Here is a 9,852-nt window from a genome sequence, read left to right as displayed (position 1 = left end):
TTTTCCTTTTCTGTCATATTAGGCAATCTGATAGCTGCAAGGTGGTATCTCAGAGTTATTTTAATTTGTATTTATCTATTCAATTGTATTTCTCAATTCCCTATTCTCTCAATTTAGATTACTTTTTATTAAGACTATAGATTGCTTTAATTTTTTCATCTGAAAGCTCCCTGTTCATATTCTTTGGTTCATTTATCAAATGGAAAATGACTTGTCATCTTCTAAATTTGACTCAGTTCTCCATAAATTTTTGAGAAATGAGGTCTTTATAAGAGACATATGTTATAAAATATTTTTTCCAGCTTTTTTCTTCATTTTAGTCTTGGCTGCATTGATTTTGTTTGAATAAATTTTTTAATTTAATGATACAATTAATAATGCTCTTTATTTCTTTTTGGTCATAAATTCTTTCTTTATCAATATATCTGACAGTTAAACTTTCATTCTTCCCTAATTTGTTTATGGTATCACTATTTATGACTAAATCAAATACCCATTTTGACCTTATCTTATACAGTATGAGATATTGGTCTTTACCTTTCTTCTGCCAAACTCTTTTCCAGGTTTTCCAGCAGATTTTTATCAAATAATCATTTCTTATCCCCAGATCTATCAAACATTAAGTTATTGTGGTCATTTATATTATACTATATATCATATCATCATACCATACCATACCATATCATATCATATCATATCATATCATATCATATCATATTATATTATATTATATATTGGAATATATATCCTATATATTATATTATACTATATATATATATATTATATAACCTCATCTATTCCACTGATCTACCACTCTATTTCTTTACCAGTTCTAGATTGTTTTGATAATTACCACTTTGTAATGCAGTTTGAGATCTGGTACTATTAGGCCACCTTCTTTCACCTTTTTTATTGATTCCCTTCATATTCTTGAACTTTTGTTTTTTCAGATGAATTTTTTCCAAGTTTTTCTAAATATAAGATAATTTTTAATAGTTTAATATGACATTAATTTAGGTAGAATTGTCATTCTTATTAAATTGACTTATCCTTGACCAATTAACATTTTTCAATCTGACTTTAATTTGTGTGAAGTGTTTTGCAATTATGTTCATATAGTTCTTGGATTTTTTTGGCAGGTAGATTTCTAAGTATTTTATATTGTCTGATGTTATTTTCAGAGGAATTTCTTATTTTGTCTCTTGCTTCTGGACTTTGCTGTGAATTTATAGAAATGCTGGTGATTTATGAGACTATTTTATATCTTGCAACTTTGCTAAAGTTATTTTTTTTCTATTAGTTTTTTAGTTGATTCTTTAGGATTTTCCAAGTATATCATCATATCATATAAAAAGAATGATACTTTTGTTTCCTCTAATTATTCTAATTCTTTTTTCTTCTATTGCTAGAGCTAGCATTTCTGATACAATGTTGAATAATAGTAATGACTTTACTCCTGATCTTATTGGGAGACTTCTAGCTTCTCCCCTTTACAGATAATGTTTAATGATGGTCTTAGATAGATGCTATTTATCATTCTAAGACATCTCCATTTATTACTATGCTTTCTAGTGATTTTAATAGGAATATATTTTATAAAAAGATTTTTTCTCCATCTATTGAGTTAAGCATATGATTTCTATTGGTTTTGTTATTGATATGATCACTTATGCTGATAGTTTTCCCAATATTGAACTAGCCCTGCATAGTCTACCTGGTGATAGTGTATAACATTTTTAATATATTGTAATCTCTTTGCTAATATTTTATTTAAAATTTTTGTATCAATATTCATTAGGGAAATTAGTTTATAGTTTCATTTTTTGTTTTAACTCTTCCTGTTACTATATTTGTGCTATATATGAAATTTGATAGGATTTCTTCTTTGACTATTTTTTTCAAATAGTTTATATAATTTTAGAATGAATTGTTCATTAAAGGTTTGGTAGAATTTACTTATGTATTCATTAGGTTCTGGGAATTTTTTTAGAGATCATTAATGACTTATCCACTTTTATTTTATAAAAAAGTTATTTAAATACTATATTTCTTCTTCTCTTAATCTAGACTAATTATATTTTTGTAAATCCTCATCTTATCCATTTAGATTGTTTGATTTATTGGTATATCATTGGGCAAAATAGCTCTTCTTGATTAAAATCTTTTCATTTTCATTGGTGATATATTCACCCTTTTCAGCTTTGATGCTTGTAGTTTGATTTTCCTCTTTCTTTTTTTAATCAAATTAACCCATGGTTTGTCTATTTTATTGCCTTTTTCATAAAACCAGTTTCTAATTTTATTAATTTGGTGGTTTTCTTTCAATTTTATTAAGCTCTCCTTTGATTTTTAATATTTTCAATTCAGTGTTTAATTGGAGATTTTTAAGTTGTTCATTTTCTTTTTTATTTATTTAAGGCAATGTGTTAAGTGACTTGTTCAAGGTCACACATCTAGGCAATTATTAAGTATCTGAGGTTGAATTTGAACTCAGGTCCTCCTGACTCCGGGGCCAGTGCTCTATCTACTGCACTACCTAGCTGCCACAAAAGACACAATTTCTAGGAAAAAGGAGGTGAGAGTTCATTTTACCAACTCTGCCCTCTTCCAACCTCATTTAGAGGACTGGGTCCAGTTCTGGTAACCACATTTTATGAAATACATTGTTAAGTTGGAGAGTGTCCATAGGAGGGCAACTAGGATGGGGAAAGGCATAAAGCCATGCCATATAAGAAAAAGTTGGAAAAGGAGAAAAGGTAAATCAGGTGGTGACAAGATAACTATCTCCCAAATATTGGCAAGGTTGTGATGTGGTGGTGGTGGTGGTGGTAGTGATGAGTTGGATTTGCTGTTTGACTACCAGAAGCAATGGTTGGAAACTGCAAAGAAGAGTAAGAAAGACCTGAATTCAAATTCAACTTCAGATATTTACTAAAATGTGTGACACTGGGCAAGTCACTTAACTCCGTTTGACTCAGTTTCCTAATCTATAAATTATACTTCAGAAGGAAATGACAAACCCCTCCAGTACTTTTGCCAAGAAAACCCCCAAAAGAGTTCATGAAGAGTTAGACATGGATGAAAATGATAATATCAAACAGAAGAGAGAACATATATTTATCCATTTGCATGTGTCTTTTTGTTTGTTTTCATCTGATGCTGAGACCAGGTTTGATATGAAGGAGATGACTGTAAAGCTGAAAATGACCTCATGGAATGACTATTCTAAATATAGTGAATTCAAGGCAAGTCTTGCCAAACCACAGAGACTCTATCCTGCAGAGAAACAAGAATGCCATCCACATGGAAAAACTTTAAAACTAGGGTCCAATCTCATTCTACACTGGAAAATATATACTGGAGAAAAATTTTGTGAATGTAATCTATTTAGAAAGACTTTCACAAATAAATCCAATCTTGCTGTACACAAGAGAAGCCACACTGGGGAGAGAAACCTTATGAATGTAATCAGTGTGGAAAGGCATTTGCTCATAGGTCCAATCTTGTTGTTCATGAGAGAATCCACAGTGGAGAGAAACCTTGTGAATGTAATCAGTATAGAAAGACTTCAGATGCCTCTACACTCTTTGTAAACATCAGATAATCCATAGTGGAGAGAAACCTTATGAATGTCAGCAATGTGAAAAGACATTTAAAATGAGCTTCCATCTTGCTGCCCATCAGAGAATCCACACTGGAGAGAAACCTTTTGAATATAATCAGTGTGGTAAAACTTTCTCACAGAGGGTCAGTCTAACTGTACATGAGAGAATTCAAACTGGAGAGAAACCTTATGAATGTCACAAATATGGTAAAGCTTTTACCCACCACTCTTCCTATTATGTACATCAGAGAATCCCTACTTGAAAGAAATCTTATGCTATATAGAATGTGATAAAGCTTTTAATATACATTTTTCTGAACATCAGAGAATCCATACTAGAGGGGGGAAAACCTCATTAATATAATCAGTTTGGAAGAGCATTCAGGCTAAAGTCATCCCTTATTTCCCATCAGAAAATTCCCATGAGATACAAATCATATATCTGTGCAAAGGCATTCAGATGGAGTGCCAAGTTTGTTAGACATCTTTTGAACAAGCCCTATATGGATTCAAAACAGAAGATTTATAAATGTGTTCAATGAGGATCTGCCTTTTGCCAAAGTATAAGTCACTAGGCATCACAATATTCACCCTGGAAAGAAGCTATAATAACAAGGATTGTGAGAAGGCTTTCACATGGAGCTTATACTTGTGTGTACATTGGAAAAAAATCTTGCTGGAGATAAAACTTGTGGTTCTAATTAAGGTGGGAAAACTTCTTCTGTAGCACAGATCTCATTAAACATTTCATTTTTCATACAGTGCATAAACTCCCAAACACTGATTAAACTTTTTTCTGAAAAGGTTTCTCCTTACACTTTCATAATATTTCAAGACATTCTTATAATTACATTTTTAAGCTATTCCCCAGTTGATTGGTACTCACTTTTTTATGATGCTAACTGGCACAAGAAATCCTGGCAACAATGTTTTAGTATTTACTCATAATTTATTTTTGTACTGATTTCTTTTTTAAAATTTGTTTTTGACCCACATGCATGTATATTTTTAAGTTACAAAATTTCCTTCCACCCTCCCTTCCCACCCCCTTCTTCTCAGTCACTAACAGGTTAGCATTGTACATATATAATTTTGATAAACGTTTACAGATTGGTCATTTTTGGTATAAGGAATTAGGTTTCAGGGAAAGAGATGCATAAGAGATCATTTTTATAGTGTTCATCAAGTTCTTTTGTTTTTCTTCCTCTGGATGGGGATAATGTTGTCCATAGCCAGTCTAATACAGTTGTCTGGGTCTCTGAGCTGCTGAAAAGCGCTGCTTCCATCAAGGTTGATCATCTCACAGTGTTGTTAATGTGTACATTGTTCTCTTGGTTCTGCTCCCTTCGCTTAGCATCAGATCCTGTAAGTCATTCCATGCTTCTCTAGAGTTCAACCATTTATGGTTTCTTTTTTCTTTTTTTTCTTTTTTTTTTTTTAAAGGTTTTTGTAAGGCAAATGGAGTTAAGTGGCTTTGCCCAAGGCCACACAGCTAGGTAATTATTAAGTGTCTGAGACCGGACTCGAACCCAAGTACTCCTAACTCCAGGGCTGGTGCTTTATCCACTGCGCCACCTAGCTGCCCCATTTATGATTTTTTATAGAACAGTAATATTCCATAGTATTCATGTAACATAACTTGTTTAGCCATTCCCCAATTGTTGGGTATCCCCTCAATTTCCAATTCTTTGCCACTACAGAAAGAGCTATTATGAATATTTTGGAACATGTAGGACTTTCGCCATATTTTGATTTCTCCTGGATATAGACCTAGAATTGGAGTTGCTGGGTGAAAGGGTATGAACAGTTTTATTGCTCTTTGGGCATAGTTCCATAACACTCTCCAGAATAGTTGAATCTGTTCACAACTCCACCAGAAAAGCATTAATGTCTGAATTCTCCTACAATCTCTCCAACATTGATCATTTTTTCTTTTTCTCATCTTGGCCAATCTGATAGGTGTGGGGTGATATCTCATTGTTGTTTTAATTTATGTTTCTCTAATAATGATTTTTGGAGAATTTTTATACGATTCTATATAGCTTTAATTTCTTCATTTGAAAACTGTTCATATCTTTTGACCATTTATCAATTGGGGAATGACTTGTAACCTTATAAATTTGATGCAGTTCTCTATATACTTTAGAAATGAGACCTTTATCAGAACTCCTAGTTGTGAAGATTTCTGCTTTCTGATTTTCTTCTAATTTTAGCAGCATTGATTTTATAAGTGCAAAAACTTTAATTTAATATAATCAAAATCATTCATTTTGCAGTTTATAATGTACTCTAATTCTTGTTTGGTCATAAATTTATCCCTGAACCAAAGATCAGATAGTGTATCTTTGATCTATTAATTTATCTATGGTGTCACTCTTTATGTCTAAATCCTGCACCCATTTTGACCTTGTTTTGGCATAGAGTGCAAGATATGGGTCTACGCCTAGTTTTTTGCTTCTTTTTTTTTTTTTGGCAAGGCAATAGGGTTAAGTGGCTTGCCCAAGGCCACACAGCTAGGTAGTTATTAGGTATCTGAGGCCAGATTTGAACTCAGATACTCCTGACTGCAGGGCTGGTGCTCTATTCACTGCACCACCTAGCTGCCCCTATGCCTAGTTTTTGCCAGACTATTTTCCAGTTTTCCCAACAACTTTTGTCAAATAGTGAGTTCTTATCCAAGAAGTTGATGTCTTTGGGTTTGTCAAACAGTAGATTACTGTAGTCATTTACTGAGATTTCTTTTGAACCTATCCTATCCACTGATCCATTACTCTATTTCTTAAGAAGTACCAGGCAGTTCTGATGACTGATTTCTTTAGGCTATTGGGTGGTACAGTGGATAGAGGGCTGTCCTTGAATCCCCAAGACCTGAGTTTAAATTCAGTCTTATATTTCCTAATTGTGTGACCTGTAGCAAGTCACTTAACTTATTTCTGCCTGTATATATGTACAATGGGGATAATAATGATAATAATCCCCACCTTTTAGGGTTCATCAGAAGATCAAAAGAGACAATATTTGTAAAGTCCTTTGTAAGGATTAAATCACCACATAAAAGTGGTCTCAAAGATATTGTTAATGTAAAAATTAAGGTAAACTGAGGACATATTTCCAAGCAATTTATTAGGCTAGTAGTAACCTGTAATAATAATAATAGTTGTCCTTTGTCCTCAAGGAAGACCATGACATCAGGGAGGTGATGCCAAGACAAGCATATGAACTGGATTTAAGTGAGGGGGAGGGACTGTGCTAGGTCACCAACCTCATTTTCTGCTCCAGAGGCATCTCTATGTATACCAGTGGCCAGATATGGATCAGAATGACCGGAGACGGCTTTGGATATGAAGCAATCAGGGTTAAGTGACTTGCCCAAAGTCACACAACTAGTAGATGTCTCAGAACAGATTTGAACTCCCATCCTTATAGCTCCAAGACCAGTGCTCCATTCACCATGCCATCTAGCTACCTCAATAAATTAGATCAGTGACCTTTCTTAACAATCAAAGATCTTCATCTTTAATAAACAATTGAAGAGATGAGATGCCAAAGCAAAATCTTTTTAATTTTTTCCTTGTTTTTTGTAAGGCAGTGGGGTTAAGTGACCTATCCAAGGTCACACAGCTAGGCAATAATTGTCTGAGGATAGATTTGAACTTAGGTCCTCATGACTCCAGAGCCAGTTCTCTATCCACTGCACCACCTAGCTGCCATTACAAAGCAAAATCTTGAGCAATATATGTGTCTTCTGATTGGCTACTGATGACAGAGAATTGAGATTATATCATTTGAACCTCCCCTTTTGAAACTCCTGAACCGCTGCCAAGGTTTGACACAAGACAAAAGCTATCAGGTGATATTATTAGTTTGTAGGAGACAAGAGTAATAATTCTATTAACAGCTATAAGGGGGCAGCTAGGTGGCACAGTGGAGAGAGCGCCAGCCCTGGAGTCAGGAAGACCTGAGTTCAAATGTGGCCTCAGACACTGAATAATTACCTATCTATGTGACCTTGGGCAAGTCACTTAACCCCATTGCCTTGCAAAAAACCTCCAAAATAAAACAGAAAACAAAAGCTATAAAAAAGAAAAAGAGAAAAATCCCTAATTTACTTGAAACATAAGAGAATTTAAGTAAATACTTATCTGCTGAAATCCATAAGGATATGAGTTATAAAATGAGTCCTGGCCAAGATTTAATATTTACCAAAATAAACATGTAAACAAAAGTTAAAAGTACTTTTTTATATTAGCATTGACTCAATAATTTAATTTTTTAAGACTAGCTTTCAGTTTTAAAATTCTTTCAAATTTAAGCCTCAAAAATAAAAAAGTCCTTCAGTTTTACTACTTATAATTTCCCTCTGCTGTAAATTAGCAAATTGTGATGTTGATATATTAAGGAAATTCAGAAACCAAGAAATCAAAAACTAAACATTTTAAAATACCAAGAAGGCAGCTTAAAAATTAAGCATTACAAAAGCAAATAGAAGGGAGCGGCTAGGTGGCGCAGTGGATAGAGCACCGGCACTGGAATCAGGAGTACCTGAGTTCAAATTCAGCCTCAGACACTTTATAATTACCTAGCTGTGTGGCCTTGGGTAAGCCACTTAACCCCATTGCTTTGCAAAAACCTAAAAAAAAAAAGCAAATAGAAAATGTGGGTGATCAATACAATGTTATTTATAAAGTCTGAAATTCAGCACTTAGAACTTATTATTAGAATATGCTCAAGGCCTTTATATCCTATTAGAATAATTTCATCTGATCTTGTTGCTTGCACAAAATTTTCCACTCCACCTAATTCACCCCTTAGATAGATGAGATGCTTTAGGAATGTAATTCTGAACATGGATTCATAGCTATCAACACTTCTTGTTAAGTAGAATACTTTTATTCCTTCCTTCATTGCCTTTACAAATAGACTTGAATAAAATATGCTATACACACACACCACACATACATGCCTATATGTATGTATGTGAAGATGATCTTGATCTTGAAGAACTGTGGCATAAGGGAAGTGATGCCATTACAAACAAGTGAATTGGATTTTGAGTGAGGGGACGCTGTACTAAGGTACCAGCCTCACTTTCTCCTCTGCAGCCATCTGGGTCTAGAGGCCAGATATGAAACAGGATAACTGGAGCTGGCCCTGGATGTGAGGCATACATGTATATGTATGTGTATGTACACATATACATATACACACATGTATGAATATACATATACATATATACGAAGTACTTTATCTCAGATTTTATGCATAGAGCAATATATATCTCAAAAGATTTGTCTCTTTATAATTTGAACTTCATGCCATGCTTTATACAGAGTTGTTAATCCCAAATTGAATAATAAGCCCAAGTAAAATTTATTTTCTAATTGAAATAACACAAAACAATTCATGTTATTCTTCTCTAAGCTAACATTGTATGGAAATTATTTCCCTTATAACCAAACAAAAGATGTTTCTAATTCTAACTTATTAATTTTTATATATTTGTCCCACAAATTTCATCTATGTTTAATTATTCCTATATCCTTCTGAGATATTCAAGGACCTTGTACCCTATTATATAGTAGGACAGAGGTACTAGAGTATTGCAACAACAAAATTCATTATTTCAAAATTAAAGTTTTACATATCCTAGTTAGAGATTTTTTCTATGAAAGAAAGAAGCAGGTACATATTTATGATCATATCAAAACTAGTCCTCACCTTAACTTAAGGGTACAGAATAAAGTATTCTTAATTCTGTTTCATTTCAGATAAGAACTGCATTTACCATTTAAAACAGTCAATCATTTAGCAAAGTTCCTTTTCATTCACAGGGTATCATAGCCAGTCAAAAGATTTCTTGGGTAGGGGAAAATTCCTATTTGGAAAGTAATAACCCAATAGGGAAACTGAATCAAGAGGACCCTACCTTAGTCCATGCCAAGGTCATCCCCTCAATCTTTACCAGATATAGACATTCATCTTTGGTTGTGCTCAGGCTGGATTCCCTTGAGCAGCTAATGGCACTTCCTTCAGATGGTGTATTGATCAACCAGATAATTATACTTGAATTCAAAACTGAGAACAATGTCAGATCGCAGTCCAATGAGCTTTCATTTAAAATAGCAAAATTTCACTATCACAGCTTAGGGCTAGATACAGTTATTATTCCTCTCATGATGTTTAAATAAGTTTTCCAGTTGTTTTTCAGGTCATACTCTTTATGACCCCCTTTTGGATTTCTTGGCAAG

At 33.5% G+C, this 9,852-nt stretch overlaps 1 pseudogene; it reads left to right on the top strand.

Annotated features, from left to right (window-relative positions):
• Nucleotides 1-3,074: 3,074 nt before the first annotated feature.
• Nucleotides 3,075-3,867, top strand: LOC141506742 (uncharacterized; annotated as a pseudogene).
• The last annotated feature ends 5,985 nt before the right edge of the window (nt 3,868-9,852 follow it).

This window comes from Macrotis lagotis, chromosome 1, assembly GCF_037893015.1.
Source record: "Macrotis lagotis isolate mMagLag1 chromosome 1, bilby.v1.9.chrom.fasta, whole genome shotgun sequence".
Taxonomy (NCBI): Eukaryota; Metazoa; Chordata; class Mammalia; order Peramelemorphia; family Peramelidae; genus Macrotis; species Macrotis lagotis.
Note: the sequence above shows the minus strand (reverse complement) of the source record. Positions and strands in the feature narration are given on the sequence as shown.